The following is a 22,178-nucleotide window of genomic DNA, read 5'->3' as shown; positions in this document are numbered from 1 at the left end:
GTTTTAGAGCGCATCGATCATGTGTCGACCATGTAAACACATTGCGTATAATAGTGGAGCAATCCGTCGAATAGCGCACACCGCTCAACTTGTGCTTTATAGACTTCGAGAAAGCGTTTGACACAATGAAACACAATGTAATCCTGAGATCGCTAGAATGCAAAGGAGTCCCGAGCAAGATCACCAGACTAATCAAAAGTTTGTACGACGGCGCCACCTGCCGAATACGGAACGAGCAGCAACTAAGTTTCCAAATTCCAGTGGAGAAAGGTGTTCGCCAAGGATGCATCCTATCTCCATTGCTGTTTAACATCGTACTTGATGTCGTAATGACCCATGTATCCCAAAATAACAGGGGAATTTCGTGGGGACTACAAGGCAATCTTGGAGATCTAGCATATGCTGATGACATCTGCCTCCTCGCACATAAACACACCGATATAACTGGTATGCTGAACGATATCATACAGTATGCTGCGCTAGCAAGGTTGTCAATAGACATACCTAAGACCAAAGTTATGCGGATAAACACAAATAACACCCGAACAATTTCCGTAGGTGATAGTCCATTAGATAATGTGGACTCATTTTGTTATTTAGGCAGCCTCATTACTGCCATAGGTTAAACAGCTGAAGACATCAGATGCCAAATTAATAAGGGGCGTGCAGCATTCAGCTCTCTGGAAAAGATATGGAGGTCCACCGCTGCTTGCGGAAAATCATGCGCATCTTCTGACCGAATACCATCACCAATGCGGCTTTATGGTCGGCAACGCATCAGGAGACAATATCGTTCGAAATCCGACGCCGCAAGTGGATGTGGATTGGTCGTACCTTAAGAAAGCCACATGATGATATCGCACGCTCAGCTCTAGATTGCAATCCTCAGGGTAGTCGCAAAAGAGGTAGACCGGCTAATATGTGGAGGCGGGAAATTAAAAACTTAGCTTTAGACAAAGTAGAATGGAGAGAATTTGTTAAGACCCTATGCTCCTCCTAGGAACTATGGGAATCTATATATATTGTGGAATTTTATGGGGATAATTTTTGCGGAACATCTTAACCTCTTTAGGGGCCAATTTTACCCTTTTTTCTAGAAAATCAAAAAAAAAATCATTTCAAAAAGGACTTTTAAGGATTAAAAAATTTAGTGGGGGTCACCAAATATACCAAAGTTATAAATAAAGCGCTTTACGCATAATTAGATAAATTAAATGCCAACTCGGGTCACATATTTTTTTAAAAAATCGCCAAAAATCCAAGTATGATATGAATGGGCTGAAATTTAAAATATAAATAGTCCTTAAGGAGATCTACAAAAAGTAGACATACCTCTTTTAGTTAAAGAGATATTTAGGTTTATTTATTTATTTTAATACAGCTTCATCTTTTTTTTTGGTTTTTTTAGATATAAGTTTTAAACATATCAGCAATTTTTACTATAAAATTCTGAATAAAATCAAAATAACTTGCTAACGGTAATCTCTAGGGTATTCATTCGACTAATGATCGTTCGATTAATCGAATAATTTTTACGAATAATTATTCGAACAACTTAAAAATGGCCATTTTCGAATAAGGAATAATTCGAACAATTTTATGTAGAATAATCGAATAAAACGAATAAAATTTTTCATAATTTCAAATTTAAATAAGTAATAATGACTCACAAAAATTGTATTGTTTCTGAAATTGGGCAAATAACTAATGACAAAGGGACTTTCGATCACTGTAGATGAGTGTTCCGATAGCTCCTTCTATAAATATATAAATATTACTGCAAGAAGTTACAATTCTAAAAACAAATCTTTCAAAATGTTTAACTTAGGACTTGAACCAATGAAAATAAAAGGTACGGAATAAAATATTTATTATGTAGCTGGCGAAATAAAAGAAGAATCGCAACTAATAATCAAAATATTAAGTTAGATTAAAGTGGAGTTGAATGTTATATTGAAAGTGATATTGAGGATGACATTTATAATGATTACATTGAAATAGATGAAGGCCTTGATCTTAAAATATATGTATATAAGTGATGTTATTAACCGCGTACGTAAGTGTTGCAAAATATTTAATAAATCGAATGATAAACACAAATATTGCTAACGTTATACTATCGTTTTGTTGCAAGAGTTCGTCATATACATGATTTTGAACATCTTTGACTGACTTCAAATTAGCCACGTTCACTGACAATGATATCAAACTTTGGACAGATTCCCTTTATTGTGTAATTCCCCAAGACCACTTTATTAAGCAAAGAGTCGGCAACGTTGATAGAGCTTGATGTATAATACAATTTGTTATAAATAATTTAAAAATAGTGAATAATTAATTTACTAAAGAATTAGTTACTCAATTTAAAACCCGAATTAATGAACGACATAAAAAGTTCTTAATACGTTTATATTCTATTTGAATTCAGGATCATGTCCAACTGCTCAAATTTTTTAAAGCATAGCTCCAAAACGGAAGGGTTTGCTAGTCTATTGATTTGTAGATTGTTCGGGAGTTAATCTGATCAGAATATTTCTGTTGAATATTTAATGATGGACTTTGTGTTCGAATGCCTTTTAACATTTTCAATACATACTTGAATTTTTAACTTTAACGTTATTTTTTGTTTTTCTTTAACAATAAAATATTACAAAAATTAAATTATTCGAATAATTCGATTAATTTTAAACGTGTGATCGAATTATTCGAACAAGTTAAAATCTCTTGTTCGAATTATTCGAACAAGAGAAAAATCGAATAATTCGAATACCCTAGTAATCTCGTACCTTTAAGAAGTTACATGCATCAAAAGTTGAAACATGTAAAAATGACCGTATTTTTTACGTTTTATTATACAAAAATGATCTACTCAACATGCCCTTGCAGAATTATAGTTTACAAAAATTTAATCTTTTTTGTATTTTATTTATACAATTCCAATTATTAATTTCTTTATAATTTTGAAAAAAAGTGACTATATGACAAGGTCACATTGTCCATCACCACAACGTATGATTAACAAATAATTATTTCTCATTAACTAATAATAATTATACGCCCTAGTAAACTTTATCAATAATAAATTTAATGCGTATTGTGTGGGTGTGTTCTATTTTTTATCCACAATGGCAATTTCACATTTGCCGCATTTAATTTAAATTATAACAAAATTATTATAAAGAATTAACGTTTATTTTTTTCTCTACTTAATCCTCCGCATTAAATTGCAACTGCAATAATAAAATTCATAAAAATAAATTTTAAATGCATTAATCCCATTCGTGGCATAATCTTAAAATGTTCTACTTGCATATACATATAAATAAAATGCAAAAAAATAAAAAAAGATATAAATAAATAAAAATACATATGTATGTAAAACACACTCAGACTAAAATGGAAAAATATGCAAGAGATAATAATTATAAACAGGGTAACAGAAAATAAGGAAAACATATTAAAAAAAATTATACCCACCATCAATATGTGACAATCAAATATTTTTCTGATATTCGATCCTTACCGATCTTCACAAAATTTGGTTGGTTTATATAAAACTTATTTAAGTCGAATTCTATGACCCCCTGTCTATACTTGACAAATATTTATCATAACAATAAATGACATTTGTTGTCAAGACAAAGTTGTCTTAGCAAAAGCACTAACAATTTTGTCATAACGAAGCAATAATACTAATAAATGGAGACTATACCTGATAATTTTTTATCTTGACAACCATTTTGACGTTTATCATGATAAAAATTTGTCAAGTATAGACAGGGGGTGACGTTATGTATTATTATAAGACAATTATAAATGTTCAAGTCATTTTCTGAGGTAGACCTTGTTGAGAACTTAGAACTAATTTGTACAAAATTTTATCAGGATTGCAGCATAATCAACCTATTTATGACTGCTCAAACAGTATTCTGAGGGACATTTGTATGGGGGCTAGGTGAAATCATTAACCGATATTGCCCATTTTCAATACCAAACATTAAGAAATCTTATCAACATAGAGTATATATGGAAAACTACAGCCAGCTAGCTCCATTATAGCCTTTATCAGCTACTGAAATACTTATTTAAATTTTATTTGCGTTAAAACTTTATTCAGAGGTCATATATATGCATTAGAGTTAATTTAAAAAATTTGATTTGCGGATATCATAATTTTTCTGAAGGTTTTTGCGCAAATAAAAATAATGGCGTCCTTTTTTTTTGGAAAATGTTCACTCCTTGTGGTGGTTCAATGTACCTAAAGGCGGTTAGTGATAGAAAGAAAATATTAGTGCCGTTTTGCTAAGCTTAAAATGGCTTTTCATCGTGCATGTTTAAAAAAACTAAAATTCTTTTTGTTATTTTTTTTATGAGAATTGCGCCCCCTGTTGTGGGCTTTTGGACCTATTTTTAAGGATTCAAAAAACATCAATTATATTAATTTTTGATTCAGAATCGACTGGTGAAATCAGATTTGCATTATATTCAACCATTTTTTCTCTACAGAAAAATGTGCTCAAAATGTGCGTCTTTATGAGCGTTGAACCACCACAAGGAGTGAAAACCTTCAGAAAAATGATGATACCCGAAAATCAAAAGTCGTGACCTGGTCACAAACGATCTCTAATATGTATATAGAATCAAGGTACATATTTGAACTTATCCTCATATAATATGATCATAGGGCCTGATTCGGAAACACTATCGGAAAACAATTTAATTTTTTTTTTATAAAAAACAATCAAAAATTTTTTGAAAACTGTAAAAAGATGAAAATCTTCATTTAACATTATAAATTATTGGTTTTCATATTTGAGTTTTTTGATTGGAATTTAAATAACTTTGTGTTTAAAATTTTAGCTGGTAACTAAATTTATTCGAGTATTCGACAGAAAAATTTTATTCATTTGAACAAATATTGTATTGTTTCCTTTATTATTCTATTAAAAATCCTTTCTTTTGAAAGCGGTTTTCAAAGTTTTATTTTTGCTTAAAGAATTTTGAATTTTGTGCCGACAAAACGTCATATGCAGAAAGTTTTTCTTTATTTCATTAATTTGAAAAAAATCACATCGATTTCTCATGAAAGCTTATAGTGAATGTATCTCAATGTGCCAGAAATGGTTTCACGGATGATACGGAAAACAAAGATCGTCCAGGTCAGCCAAAAAAGTTTGAAGACCAACAATTGGAGGCACTACAGCATTATAGACCTTGAAAGACGATTATGTATGTTCGAAATGCTGTTTGAACGCTATAAAAGAAACTCCTTTTTGCACCGAATGATTTTTTGCGATGAAAAATTAATGAAAAACGCCCAACCAGCCGAATCGACACTGAAGCCAAATATTCATGATTCTAAGGTACTGCTGTGTATTTTGTGGAACTAAAGGGTCCCTATCTATTACGAGCTGCTGAAATCTTGTCAGACCATCACACAGAAACTTCAACGCAACTGCATTGTTTGAAGCGAACATTGGCTGCAAAACTCCCAGAATATGCGGCAAGACCTGAACCGTAATATTTCATCATAACAACGCTCTTCCACATGTTGCAGTACCTATTAAAAACTATTTAGAAAGGCGATGTTGAAAAATTTTGCCTCACTGGCCTTATAGTCCAGAACTTAACTCATCCGACTCGATGCAGAGCGCTTTTTCTGGGATAGGCTCTGGGATCTGAACAGATTATCCGAAATTAGCTTGATTCGTTCTTGGCCTCAAAAGATGACCAGTTTGTTTGACGCGGAATACATATGTTTTTCTAGAAAGATTTGCAAATTTCATAGCTAACAATGGCCAATATTTGCAATCATTTCAACATTTTTACAAGTTTTTTTAACAATATCATACTCACAGTAATTATGTATATGATTGTGGTAACCATAATATGGTAAAGTTATGATTCATATGATTGTCGAAATCATATATATGATTGTAGTGAATAAATATATGTTTATGGCAATCATGTTCCTGATGAATCACTATATATTGTTCTTAGATTATGATATCCATAAGTCGAGAACAACATAATATGGTAAATACTAGGGTATTCATTATCTAATGATCGTTCGATTAATCGAATAATTATTCGAACAATTTAAAAATGGTAGAATAATCGAATAAAACGATTAAATGTTCATATATATTTAAATTTACTAAATTGCTCTTAAAATTTTTCATAATTTTAAATTTAAATAAGTAATAATGACTTACAAAAATTGTATTGTTTCTGAAATTCGACAAATAACTAAAGACAAAGGGACTATCGATCACTGAAGATGAGTGTTCCGATAGCTCCTTCTATAAATATATAAATATTACTACAAAACTTACAATTCTAAAAGCAAATCTTTAAAAATGTTTAACTTAGGATTTGAACCAATGAAAATAAAAGGTACGAAATAAAATATTTGTTATTTAGCTGAAGAATCGCAATTAATAATCAAAATATTAACTTAGATTAAAGTGGTTTTGAATGAAATGGAGAATGTGATTTTGAAACGGTCGTCGAAAGTGATATTGAGGATGACATTTATAATGATTACATTGAAATAGATGAAGGTTATGATCTTAAAATATATATATATATATATAAGTGATGTTATTAACCGCGTACGTAAAATTCAAAAATTCCGGGTAAAACTCGAAAACATTTTTTTTGAGTCCAGTCAACTGTAATAAAAAAGCTCCCTAAAGTATGCAGTACAAATTTAGATATTTTATTTGCAAATAAATAAAAACAGGCAGGCGAATGTGGGTTGGAGAAACTTGAAGAATTAACATTAGTAAATGCTACCGGGCGAAGCCGGGGTCAACTAGTATTTAATAAATCGAATGATAAACACAAATATTGCAAACTAACATTTTGTTTCATGAAAAGCATGGAGTTCGTCTTATATATTATTTTGAACATCGTTGAACATCTTTGTCTTACGTGGTAATAAACTATTTGCTAATTTGTAAATGCGTCAATCATGCACTGCCTGACTTCAAATTAGCCACGTTCACTGACAATGATATCAAACTTTGGACAGATTCCCTTTATTGTGTAATTCCCCAAGACCACTTTATTAAGCAAAGATTCGGCAACGTTGATAGAGCTTGATGTATAATACAATTCGTTATAAATAATTTAGAAATAGTGAAGAATTAATTTACTAAAGAATTAGTTACTCAATTTAAAACCTGAATTAATGAACGACATAACAATGTTCTTAATACGTTTATATTGTATTTGAATTCAGGATCATGTCCAACTTTCTTAAATTTTTTAAAGCATAGCTCCAAAACGGTAACTAAAGAGTTTGCTAGTCAATTGTTTTGTAGATTGTTCGGGAGTTAATATGATCAGAATATTTCTGCTAAAAATTTAATGATGGACTTTGTTTTCGAATGTTTTTTAACATTATCAATACTTTAATTGTTAACTTTAACGTTATTTTTTGTTATTCTTTACCAATAAAATATTAAAAAACAGACATAAAAACTTCAGTCTTTACTTATTTAAAAAAAATTTAAATTACTCGAATAATTCGATTAATTTTAAACATGTGATCGAATTATTCGAACAAGTTAAAATCTCTTATTCGAATTATTCGTTTTATTCGAAAAAGAGAAAAATCGAATAATTCGAATACCCTAGTAAATACTTTTACTGCAACCATATATATGATTTTTATAATCATGTGAATTGTAACATAACCATATTATGGTTACCGTAATCACATAAATATTCCATAATATTGTGCAATGTCTCATATTTAAGTAAAATCTTTGGAAAATTGAAGATTGATTAGATGAGATACCATTTGTTTGATAAATTCAGACCAATTGTATACTATTTTTAGAAAATATTCATAAACATAAATTTATTTATAACATCACATAAATTGTACTGCCATTTTATCCGGATATATGCGATTTTCAACTTTAAACTCATTTTCCAATTTTGTTCTTTTTATTTAAGTATTTTCTTATTTAGGTTATTTGACAATAAGGGGAACAGAATACAATAAGCTTCATGTTAAGAAGATTTCGTACTAAAACGAAGTTTTCAAATTTATTTTTTGCAGTAGTTTATTTTTTCCACCTTACAGTTTATTAAAATTATGGTGATACATTAAGTTTGTTTTCAGTTTTGAGACAGGTTTTTCAATAAAATGGAATTTCTTATATAACAAAATTCCTGTTCGATTGTTAAAGTACGTGACAACCTACAAGCGCCGTTTTAGATTTTCCCTTATTCATATATTTTTAGCATGCTGCACAGCCGACTATAGTCATTTCTAGCTATTTGACTTATACATATTTTCTATAGTTTTTGTTATTTTCACTCAACTTTAAAATTTTTCCATTTCTATTTCCATTTCAATTTCTAGTTATTTTTTTCTAAGTTGCATTTTAAGTATGAGTGCGAATTTCTTTTTACCAGCTTTCACTTCATACTGGGGTTACGAGTTACAACTAGTACAAGATGTTGTCTATTTTGTTATTCCTTTTGTTGCTCTGACAAACTTTGACAGTGTGACTGTGCAATTGCAGTCAGTCTATTTCCCCCGTGTCACATTAAATCTGCATATGGTGTTTTTTATTTGTTTATCTTATGAATGCTTCCCCCCAAAAAAGCAACTGCAAGCGTAAAAAAGATAAGCGAAATTTGTTTCTAAAATAAATATACGTTTCTAAACATTTTCAACCTTAAAAACAGGGAATATAACAATTTCAAGATTTTCTTTTTGTCACAAAAAAAAAAAAACTTTAAGGATTTCAATTTTATTTTAGCGTAATTGTATTCACTTGCCTGTATACATGTCAGTTCTTGTAAAATTAGTTATTTTTTGTATAAAACCCGAAAAAATATGTTTTCAACATTTCTTTTTTGTCTCAACCTTTTTCTGATTTTTTCAGCTCTTCGTCCTTTTAATGCTGTTAATTAGAAGTTTTTCAAGTAGAAATTCTTTTATTTTTGTAAGTAATGTGTAACGTAAAAGAACTTTAAATTAAAAAGTTTTTCAGTTCGAAATTATTTTTTTTCTCACTTTTGCTGTAGATTTTTACCTAAGAAACCTAATGGTACCAGTTGTAAAAAAGTTGTAATCTTGTACTTGTTTAATTCAAAAAAAAAAAAGTAAAATAATGAAATTAAAGTATGAATAAGTAAGGGAATTTTGTTATTTGGTGCGTATTGAAGAATTGACACAATGTGAGAGGGCAAAACAAAAATGCAACAGCAATAAAATAAAATAAAAAATATATACAAATTAAGAGAAATAATAAGTTTTGAGATATAGAAAAAAGGACATGATGTATATGAATGTAAACCGTGGGTCGAAAAGATGATTTAGAACTGAACTAGAACTGAACTAGAACTGAACTAGAACTGAACTAGAACTGAACTAGAACTGAACTAGAACTGAACTAGAACTGAATTAGAACTGAACTAGAACTGAACTAGAACTGAACTAGAACTGAACTAGAACTGAACTAGAACTGAACTAGAACTGAACTAGAACTGAACTAGAACTGAACTAGAACTGAACTAGAACTGAACTAGAACTGAACTAGAACTGAACTAGAACTGAACTAGAACTGAACTAGAACTGAACTAGAACTGAACTAGAACTGAACTAGAACTGAACTAGAACTGAACTAGAACTGAACTAGAACTGAACTAGAACTGAACTAGAACTGAACTAGAACTGAACTAGAACTGAACTAGAACTGAACTAGAACTGAACTAGAACTGAACTAGAACTGAACTAGAACTGAACTAGAACTGAACTAGAACTGAACTAGAACTGAACTAGAACTGAACTAGAACAGAACTAGAATTGAACTGTAACTGAATTTGTAATACATACTTCCAAAATTGTCTACAATTTAGTCTCTATGGTCCTACTGTTTATGCAAAAGAATTGACAAAATAATGAAATAAAAATTGCTAAACACTTTATTGCAAGGTCCGACATACAAAGCAACACAAATTTATGGTCTACTAAATTACACACATATTTATAGGCATATATAAAGAAGAGGATAGTAAAATAAGAGTAGAAGAAAATGCCATGTTAATTTTGTAAAATGCCAAACAAAAAAACATAATAAAATCTCAACGCAGTAGCAAAATGGACAGAAGAATTATGAAGAACAAAAGACAAAATACAACATAAAGGCATAAACAATAACACAGCAAAAAAAATATATATAAAAACGAGTGAGAGACTGAAAAGAGAAAATAAGAAAAAACAACAGAAACAGCAAAATAAAAATCTGTTCAACTGTGCATAATTCATAATTTAATTAAAAACTTAACCAACTGTATGAATAAATGGCAACAGAAGCAACAACAGCAACAAAAACAAAGTAACGAAACAACCAGCAACAGCAGCTCGAAACAATGGCTTTCAAAGCATAAGCTTTTTTACATAACTGCAAACCAAGGATGTATGTACAACGGGTGGGTGTGTTAGAGAGCCAACTGCGTTAATATTTTTAAATGTGTGGGTGACTGAGCGTAGAGATTCAAATAACACTGGTTCTCTTTCTTATGCAGGCACACAGACACGCAAGCATCAACTAAAACGAGTCATTGATGGCGGCATAAGTCCTCTTTAAAAAAAGTTGTATAAACACAAGCAGACAAAAATGTTTATAGTAAAAAAAAAATATATATTTAATGCATAAACTAAGTAGATAAGAAATATTATGATGTTGTCGCTGCTGCTGTTGTCTAACTAACAAATATTTTGTTTTAATAAAGCTAAAAACGAAGCGAAAACAAGATAACGAAGGCAACAAAATTTTACAAAAAGATTATAAAAATTCCCTAACGAACACTGCTACAAGTATGGCATCAGACACACAACAGCCTTACACAATTGCTACAAGAATACGCAAAAATAGCGGAATTCTGAGCTAAGAAACACTAGAGGCATTTGAAATGAAGGATACAAATATAGTTAAAAGTCAGGGTAAAGGCGAAGTAAAAGTACTTCAGTCAGTTCTAGTTCAGTTCTAGTTCAGTTCTAGTTCAGTTCTAGTTCAGTTCTAGTTCAGTTCTAGTTCAGTTCTAGTTCAGTTCTAGTTCAGTTCTAGTTCAGTTCTAGTTCAGTTCTAGTTCAGTTCTAGTTCAGTTCTAGTTCAGTTCTAGTTCAGTTCTAGTTCAGTTCTAGTTCTAGTTCAGTTCTAGTTCAGTTCTAGTTCTAGTTCAGTTCTAGTTCAGTTCTAGTTCAGTTCTAGTTCAGTTCTAGTTCAGTTCTAGTTCAGTTCTAGATCAGTTCTAGTTCAGTTCTGGTTCAGTTCAGTTCTAGTTCAGTTCTAGTTCAGTTCTAGTTCAGTTCTAGTTCAGTTCTAGTTCAGTTCTAGTTCAGTTCTAGTTCAGTTCTAGTTCAGTTCTAGTTCAGTTCTAGTTCAGTTCTAGTTCAGTTCTAGTTCAGTTCTAGTTCAGTTCTAGTTCAGTTCTAGTTCAGTTCTAGTTCACTTAACATCTCCGTAGTGCTGAAAGTCTTTTATTTTGTATGACTCAACATTTAATCTAATGCAAGTGAAAGGACTTTAGCAAAATATATAACATTTTTCATTTAAATTCGTTCTTTTTTTTTTCTTATAAAAATCTCTGCACGATTCTCTGTAATATTTTTTTTTTCATGAACAATTTCGTAAAACTTATTTCCAAATACCGAAATAATACCTCTTCAGTAAGTTATATGCTTTAAAAATGAGTTGAAATAATATTTCCATGGAAAATTACCAGCTATAAAAATATATTACTCACATGCAAAAACTATATTTCAACATTTCCAAATTAAAATGTGTAGAGCACATTCATCTCATGGAAAAAAAAAATGAATCATGAACTGATATAATACTATTTGCAAAACAAAAACGGATGTAAATATAATAAACATGAACAGTGCGACAACAAAAACTCTAAACCAAAATTATAACCAAAAATTTTAAAACAATTTTCATCTCAAACAAAAATAAAAAACGAGAAAAAAATCCATACACACGACGAGTATATCGTTATAACATTTAGGCTTTTCAACACAAAGATACGTGTGCGCGTTCACACGTGTACAAACGCACACACACACACATCTAAACATAAATGGCAATAATATGAACACACCGGATGTAGATTATGAATCCATGGTAGAGGCACGTAACAATTTTCATTTTGTTTTGTTATGAGCAAATACTTGCCTGCATGAATGTGTACAAGTGTGGTTGTGTGCGAGAGTATATTTTGGCAAGGAACGTTGGAATGTGGTTTGAATTTATGGTGTTTACGGCATATTTACGTGTACAAATACAAATACACCTGCAGACAAACACATTCGTATGTACAGCTTTTAACGTAACGTTACAAACTTTGTTTATGCACAAATACACTTTCATATACTCGCACATCCAGATACAAATATATATTTTCATTGAAACAGTGATGATCAACCACAGATTTATACATTCGCACACACACACGTAGCCACTCATATTCATCTACATTATTTTAAAATACAATAGAAATATTTTTAGAATTGTGATTGTGAATACGAGTGTATGTACGAGAGTATCTCTAATTGTGTATTTTAGGTAGGGCTGTGCTTTGTATTCGTAACAAGTATTGTTGTATTTATCAAGTGTTTTTGTTCATTGTTGTTTGTTCTTGTAATAGCATGGAGTGACAACTGAAATATTGTTACATTAAATCTAATAAAAAATTTGGTTGAAAAAAAAGAGGTCATTCTATTCAAAACTTTGTAAAACAGTTGTATGAATTTGTGGTCGATTTATTCGTGTTCGTGGGATGCTATTTATAAATTGCATTTTATTGGTCTTAATTTAAATTCAGGATTTGATTGTAGCACTTTTATACTATAAGGCATTTGTCATAGAATAACTAATATAAAGTTTACACAAAAAGTTACACAAATCATTTCAAATTCGTAGTAAGCTAAAAAAGGGAACAGGTCTCAAATATATTTCATATGAAGTTGGTTTTTATAAAAATTAACAAACTTAACATTCAATTTAATAAATAAGGACAATGAAAGGCGTTTATTACCAATAATCAATGTACAATTTTCTTTTAAATTACATTTTTATCAAAGCAAGGACATCATTTACTCCTATAGATCCTTTTGCTTAATTTTTATTTTTATAAAAATCGAGAAAAAATTATACTGCATAATTGTTATTGATTTGTGCCTTCAGTTTTACTAACAAACATTTAATATTCCATCATACGATCATTCAAAATCTAGTTCGTGGCATATGAACGTAAGTATAGTTGAACGATTTCGATCGTTACTTTTCAAAAGACATTTATATGATCGAAATAATCATAGAAGCATGGAGGTAGTCCATCTCCGTTTAAAATCTACCACACTTTTGGACAACTTTAATGCTCTTTTAAAAATTTTAAAAATTGTTAAAAATTTATTTATTGCTTAACACTCCAAGCAATCAAGAAAATATATTTAACAAAAACAGTTGGAAACACTGCCGGTCTGCTTGGCTTTCAAAGTTGAAACTATAAATATGTATTCTTAAATAAGTGTTACAATTGTATAACGACCAAACCTTAAAAAATAAAGTTATAAAGTATTTCAAAAATGACAAATGTAGCCCAAGGTAAGTAGTTTCATGGTATATTTTTTAATTTAATTTTTGTTGAGTCCTTGTCGTAATCTATATATATATATAAAAGAGTAGAGTAACTTCGGGTATTGTGGACTATGCGTCTAATGTGGACCAGTGTCTTTTTTCAGAAACTATTGAAGGTATGATAAAACTGATTTGTCGTACATTTTACAATTTGTTTGAAACGACAATTGCACATTTGCTTTCATGAGTTATTGATATGTTGACTTTTTATTCTTGTATTGAAATTAATGCGCCTGCTCAACATTTTTTTCGGCTCAAGTAAGAAACAAAATTTGGTACAGTTACTTGGTAGAATTTAATGTTTGGTTGTTTTATATAGTTAAAGTGGACACGTAGTTTTGCATATATTTGGTAAGAATTTAAGCACATTTAGATTATTAGGTAAAAATAACTTTTTACCACTGTAACCCAAGTTCGTGTAATGTGGACCACTTAAATTACTTGATTATGTACTACTGGTCCATATTACCCGACAATAACTATGTACTTTGTAAGCAATCTATCTAAGCCAAGAACGCGACTTTTTAGTTTGTATTAATAAAAATATATTGAAATTAAATTTTTTAATCATTCATGATTAGCTGGTTCATGAATTTTATGTATTAAATACTAGTCCACATTACCCTCATATAGTGGTCCATATTACCCTCCAATTTTTTTAATGCTGATTTTTGGGTTCCTTGAAATATTTTCACATAAATTTTTTATCCTTTAACGGAAAAAATTTTCAACTGCAAAAACCATTAGAGAATACATTAGCTAATTTATTGCTTCACAACTCTTTTAATATCCATATATATTGTGGCCAAAATTTAGAAAAAACAAAACGGTAGTCCACATTACCCGAAGTTACTCTAACGTTACTGACTCACTGACTGACTGATTCATCATCGCGCAGCCCAAACGACTAAAGCTAGAATCATGAAATTTTAACTGTGGGTTCCTCCCTCCCCAAAACGATACAATAAGAAGGGATTTTTGGAAATTCGAACGTTTAGGGGTTAAATAGAGTAAAAACGGCTAAATTCGGTAACCTTATATTCTCGAAATTAATAAAGATACAAAAAAACTTAAAATTGCATGTTACACCATTTAAAAAATAAGCTGACATGTGTTTCGTACTTTTTCGAAATTCGAACCTGTTAGGGGAGAAAATGGGTAAAAACTGTATTTTGGTACTTTTTTTGGCACCCCATTTATCTTTTAAACCAATAAACATAGAAACAAATTTTAAATCGCATTCTTTACTTATCAAAAAATAAAAATTTTAGTTTGGTACTTTTTGGAAATTCGAACTCTTAAGGGATAAAAATTGTGTTTATATTTCGTACTTTTTCATAAAATATGTTTTTCTATAATTTGACATAGATATGACGAATATTTTATTATGAACTCCCACCACGATGCTGATTTTTATTTGAATAAAATTTTACCACCGGCATGGGAATAAAACAGGTACCAAAAAGGGGATAAAATCGGAAATATACATTTTATTTGAAATTATTAAGCCAATTTTGATAATTGTTTTAACATTGGCTCCTGGATTCAAACAAAAATTAACTAACAGAGTGTTATTTGGAACTCTAGTGAATAGGTGTATAATAGGCCAAATCCGGGTAAACAGTTTGGTACTTTTTTTAAAACATAATTTTTCTTGGGCACATTATCACAGATTTCAATCATTTGAGACATGTCTGTAGCATAAACAATTTTGGCAAAATGCAGTATTTTTAAATTTCATGCTTTAGGGGTGTTCAAAGAGGAAAGGGGAAATTGGTACTTTTCTCCTAATGGTATTTTTTTAATATTTTAAATTATTTCACTTATCGACATTAAAGTTAGCTGATATGCAACTGAGTGAAGTTAGTGTCAAACAGGCAATAATATTTAGGTACCAAAATGTGAGATCGGAACTATAGGTACTTTTTTGTTCTTCTAATGGTACTTTTTTGATATTTCCATAACAATGGACTTAGAAACATGAAATTAAGCATATATGGTCCTAAGTGAGTGAGAATTATAGGGGGAGACTTTTTGGTACTTTTTTTAAATTTCACTTAAATTTCCCTGTTCTGCCTTCGGCCTCTAAATTTTTATCAGAGTTCCTGTCACGATCTGTTTGAGCCTTGTATGTTTTTAAACCTGCATTGGCTTTAACTTTTCGCACTAAATACTCCGAGTACTGAGCTAAACGGATTGCTTGCCTACCGGATGTGTTGGGAGCTCTTTTGAAAATGATTTCTATTTATTGGCTTGAACCAGGTTTCCAATCAACGGAAAATTTGTCCCGATATTGTTTAATAATATTGGAATCAGTTTGACGGCAGACCTTTGATTGTTTGGCCAACTTTTTGTAGAACCAAAATATTTAATAATTTTAGTATGCACTTTTTCTCGTCACTAATTTTTATCAGATTGACACTAAACATAATAACTGACATAACTTTTAAATGTAACTTTAAAGTGCGAGAGATTGTGGCAGCCATAGGCATCTCACATGACTCAATTTTGAATGATCACTTGTTTAGGAGAAAGCATTCCACAATATGGGTGCCACGTTTGGTCACAATCTATCACAAACGCAATCATTTGGCAACTTCGCAGAAGTGTTTGTTGTTGATCAATCGCAATAGGGTCGAGTTTTTGTGCCGTTTCGTAACCGCGGTTGAAACTTGTGTCCAACACAACACACCAGAGAGAGTGTTCTGAGAGAGCGTTCTACATCGGACGGGGAATGGTACTACATATATAGCGGGTGAGGCAGCGCTTCCCAACCACTTCATTATAAATACTTTTTAGCTGGTATTGCATAATGTTGCCGAGCGTTGTCATGGTGGAATATTACGGTTTCATGTCTGGGTGTTTTATTTGAACAATGCTCGCTTCAAATGAATCAGTTGCATTCGGTACAAGTTCCATGTGGTGGTCTGCCTAGATTTCAGCAGCTCATAATAGATATGATCCTTTTGGTCCCACCATTGTTATATACCATTGTTATATACAATATTAACCTTTAAACTCGATAAAATATTTAATTTTAAATTTTTGAACAACTTCAAAATTTCAATGACCACAAAGAATCTGTGTATAAATTTTTAATAAATTTTGAACGGGTATCGATGTTTTGTCGAAATTGTTTGTTTGTACATTAAGTAAAATTATCATTTTCCCATTTCATGTTCCAAAAAAAAGTTGGTTTCCCGAATGTCAAGAATTTAGCTACCTTAATCAAATCACAATAATGTTTCTTTTCAGGGTTTTCTGATTTAGTATTTTACAAGGTCTGGGGTGGCAGTGAAACTCATTATATATTGTTGAAAAACACTCATATTTGTACACAATTTGTAAATTGCAAAAATAAAATGCAAACATTTTAAATAATTTGCTGCTTAAAAAAACCATATAACATAGGAAATCCTTAAACATTAAACCTTCTTCAAGTTTAATCTAGATTATTTAAAAATGCTCATATACTTCCTACTATTACTATTACTTAAGATTTTAAAACTGAGATTTTTTGCATTATTTTTTCATTTTAATTATTTAAATGGCTGGTTTTTTTTAAATTTCATAACAATAAAAAAAATATAAGTACATTTTTGTTAATATTTTGTTATGTTGTTTTTGTTGTTGCTGGTGTGTGTACATTTTTTACATAAATTATTTACATTGACGTTACGTGCCAAATCTTGTTGAAGCCTTAATCTTAACCTTGATATTTACATACCTACACATAATAAGAGAAACAGCAGCAAAGCCAACAACTACAACAACAACTCTCACTCTTGCAAAACAAGCCATGAGCAAAAAAAAAAAACATTGTATAATTTCAGGCGCATTCTTTTAACAATCTTGCTTATGAGTTTTTGTGTATTTTATGTTGCTGCCATTTTCTCCATCTCACGTGTTTTTACACAGTTAATGCGTATATGAGTATGTGTTTGTGAATGAGTGTAGGAAAAATTCCTTTTGTTTGGTTTCCTTTCGTGCGTTTTTTTATAATCGTAAATACTTGACAGTTTTATGTTGATCGTTATGTTGTTGCTGCTTCTGTTGTATGTACTTGTAATTGTTGTTATTGTATATTTTGGCTTATTTCTTATATTCATGCAAATGTTTATTTTATAATTTTGTTTTATTTTTTAATACACAGGAACGCACTGAATTTTTTCTGTTTTTTTATATTTTCTTTTTGTTTATTGTTGCCAACAGTGTAGGTATTTGTGTTTTTATGTTTGGGGAACAAAAAATAATACTTGTACAAACATTAAGTTGCTGTTATAAAAGTAGTAGAAATAATTTGAATTATATACAAATGTACCGGGGCAAACTGAAAAGTACTTTGAATTTTTGGAAAATACACATTGCACTGCTTCTAAACTGTTGTTAAATTTGTGGATCTGTTCCACATAACTAGACTTTTCAAGTGCTGCATTTTGAAAAGACTTTTATATTTGTGAACTTCTTCAAATAACCCTCGTATAAGCATTGGTATTAATGTGTCCCAAATGTTGGTGTGCTTATTTTGTTGTTTATATTTGAGTATTAATGTTCGTTTGTGTTTAATTCTGTTTGTTTGTTTGCTTTCTTAACTTTAACAGTCGTTTTAAAATACAAAAATAAATACACGTACATATTAGGGAGGCCCTTATTTTACATTTTCCACATTTTCGATGCTTTTAAGATCAGAAATTGTTCTTTATCATCTAAAAACAAAATGCTTAAAACTTGAACAAAAATGAATAACGTTTAGAGTTTGCAAATTTAATTTGAAGATTTGAGTTTTGCATCAAAGTAGCAATGTTTTCAAAAAAATATAAAGACATGAAATGTTGAAAAGAAAATCAGTTTCATTATAATGGATTATAGATCTCGAATAAAATTTCAAAACATGACAGGTTCATAAAGTTCGAAACTATAGACTGCATATGAGGAGCTGCAGAACAAAAGGTTATTTTTCGAATTTTTTTACAAATTGATTTTTTGTTATTTATATAATATTTGGGTTGAAATCTTCTAGAAAAACTCAATTTCCCAACATTTTTAAATTTTCAAAAATGTACCTTTTGTTATGCGGCTCCTCTTATAGTCATATTGTATTTTCAGTTTTTCATCTCGTAATTATTTTTTGCTTTCAAAAGAAGTGAAATTAAAATTTCCTCTTTTTTTGAATTAACACTTGCCCTACAGGACGATCTCCAGAGAAATTTTTTTTTTAATTTATCAAAATAAAATGAAAAAAACTTGCAAAAATTTCCCTCGAAACGTTAATCCTTTAATATCCTCGAAAGTTTAGATTCCATTTGCTTAAAAAAAACCATATGTTAGTACCGACCACCTGATGTTGTACATTCACAAAGTTCGAATATAGAAATTTTTAATTTTCTAATGAAGGACAAATCAACTAATTTATTTACTGGTTAAGTTATACAAAAACGAAATAATTTTCATATAAGGACCAAATTAAGCGATATAGTACTCCAATATAATGACATCAAAATATAGAATAAGTTATAGGAAAAGTTCAAGAATATAAAGCAAACGAAGGACATTTTGGACATCACATAAACTTTAAAAATGAACACATATAAATATTCAAAAACATTTTTAACAAATATTAAAGTGCATAGAGGTGCATTAAAGTTTTGTTTTATTTCTTTAATTTGAAAAAGTGTCGCTAAAGCACACAGATTGCTCACCAACATCTGAGAGAATTGGAGGCAATACTCCATGAAGATTGCTGTCGAACTCAACAAGAGCTTGCAAAATCATAGGGAGCTACTAAAGCAGCAATCTCAATTGAAGCCGAGAGAACTTGAAAGACGATTTTGCATATCCCAAAAGCTATAAAAGAGAATCGTTTTTGCGCCAAATCATTACTTGCGATGAAAAATGGATTCATTACAATAAATTGAAGCATAAGAGATCGTATGTGAAGCCTTGCGAACCAGCCATATATGCATGGTGCTAAGGCAATCCTCTGTATTTGGTGGCAGCAAAAAAACCCTGAAATCTGGCCAGACCATCACATGGGACCTGTACCGAACGCAACTGATTCGTTTAAAGCGAGCATTAGCCGAAAAATTACATGAAACCGTAATATTTCAGCCTGACAACGTTCGGTCACAGTTGCAATACCTGTTAAAAACTGGTTGGTAAGTTTTGATTCACCCGCCTTATAGTCCTGTGATTTCCCATCCGGCTACTAATTATTTCGATCGATGCAGAATGCTCACTCTGCGATAGGCTTTACTTCAGAACAGAGTATCCGAAATTGGCTTGATTTCGTCATGGTCTCGAAAGATGAGCAGTTCTTTTGTCTCGGAATCCATATGTTGCCAGAAAGATGGGAAAAGGTCATAGCTAAATATGGCCAATACTTTGAATAAATTTATATTCTACAAATGTTTAAAATTAAGTCATACACCCAATAAATAAAATAATGTTCTGCGTAACGACTACTAATTACAAAATAATGTATGTGGTAACTAGTTGCCATTACCAAAATTTACAAAATTTTTTAAAAATCTCAGGGATATTTATTACATGACTAGTTGACCACCCCGACTTCACCCGGTGACATTTACTAATGTTAGTTCTTCAAGTTTTGCCAACCCACATACACCTGCCTGTTCTCAAATAAAATATATAAATTTGTACTGCATACTTTAGGGGTTTTTTTTATTACAGTTGACTGGACCCACAAACAAAATTTCCGAGTTTTACCCGGAATTTTTGATTTTTTTTCTTTACTAACCATCTCCTGAAAATTTCGAATCGAATAAAAAAAATTCTGCCAAATCGCTCCAGCCATTCTCACGTGATGACATTACATACATGGACCACTTCATTTGTATATATATAGATTAAATTTTTTAAGAACATTTTTTTCACTACTTGTTGCTAAAAGAAAATAATTGTACCGAAATAGCAAAATCCTCCATATTAATGGGCATCAACCATACTGGACATTTAAAATATTATAACAAAAAATATAAAAACTTTGAAATTTTAAAGTCCGATCAGGTATTTGTGGACAAACGGACGGACATAGTCAAAATTTCATAAGGTCCCACACTATATTTACTTTTGGGGGTTGGCAATGAACATTTCGATGTGTTACAAACGGAATTAAAATATTAATATGGACCCCATCTTTTTTGATGGTGGGTATATAAAAACTGAGTTTTCATCCCTACTACATAGAGCCTGTACTTTCATATGTATATGGCGTGGTTCATGTGTTAAAAAAACGTTGTCCGATATTATAATTTGATAAAAAATAAAATCATTAAATCCCAAATTTTACATTTTTAAAATTTTTTTTTTAAACGGAATTTTAAAAAATTTAAAAAATAGTTTTCGGTTATAATAAATACCAAATGAGGATTCAAACTGCAAATTTTGACTGCTGTACATATAATAGGTTACCATGGGAATCGAATTTAAATTGCCAAATTTCGAAATTATGATTTTGGCCACAAATTACTTAAAATATTTCTTATAAATACATAAATACATTTTGTTAACTTTTCTAATATTTATTTTCGGATTATTTGCTTGAGTTGTTGATTTACAAAACTTGAAATTTTAAATTGTTGGGACATTGTCAAAAATTTCCAAAACTTAGTTTTCCAATTACAGGGAACAATTTTAGATCTTGGTATCAAAGAAAACCCAAAATAAGGGCCACCCTAATAAACATACACCAAGAAAGGAAACACTTTAGATTGTTAAAATTTTTTTTTTAAATATTATAAATATTTGTGTATGTGTGTATTGTTTTTTTTCCTGTTGTCTTCCAGGTTGTTTAGTGGGTTGTGTTGACAATAAAATTAAATTGTTTATCTTGTTTTTTTTTGTGTTTTATTTGCTTTTTTCCATCTTTGTTTAACTTAAATGTGTCTAATACCACGTAAGACATTTTTCTGCGTAAGTTATTATTTATATATTTGGAGATTTACCTTTTAAATAATAAATTAGTTTAAAAAAGTTTTTTATTGAATTTAGATGGTTTATGCGGTAGATGCTGGCATTTTAAATGTGTTACGGCTTGTCAGTTGAATATTTTTCTTCTAAGATACTTTAAGTATATAAAATGACAGTCACCAGATGGTTAGAATTACAGAAATATTAACATTGAGTTAAGCATGACAAATGTTACGTGGTTAAATTTATATTGATGGCAGGAGGGTGACAGTGGAAATGTTGGCAAAATTGTGGTTAGAAAAAGAGTGTTCGAGAGTTAGTGGGTTGTGGGTATTATAGTGGGTTGTTTCGACTACAAATAGTATCACATTTCATACTTTACTTGATAGAAATGTGCCACCATCTCTTCTTTTTCCATCTATAAAAAAGTATTTAGGTTTATTTATGTTTAAAATTCAAAAGGTTTCATTATGTATTTATTGGCTGGATTTTGATTGTCATTTAAGTTTCCTACTTAAAGTGATAGCCTCACTTTTTCTGAGTACTACCTTACCAGGTGCGTACCTTTTAATTTTTATA

Source organism: Calliphora vicina, chromosome 2 (assembly GCF_958450345.1).
Source record: "Calliphora vicina chromosome 2, idCalVici1.1, whole genome shotgun sequence".
Lineage (NCBI taxonomy): Eukaryota > Metazoa > Arthropoda > Insecta > Diptera > Calliphoridae > Calliphora > Calliphora vicina.
Note: the sequence above shows the minus strand (reverse complement) of the source record.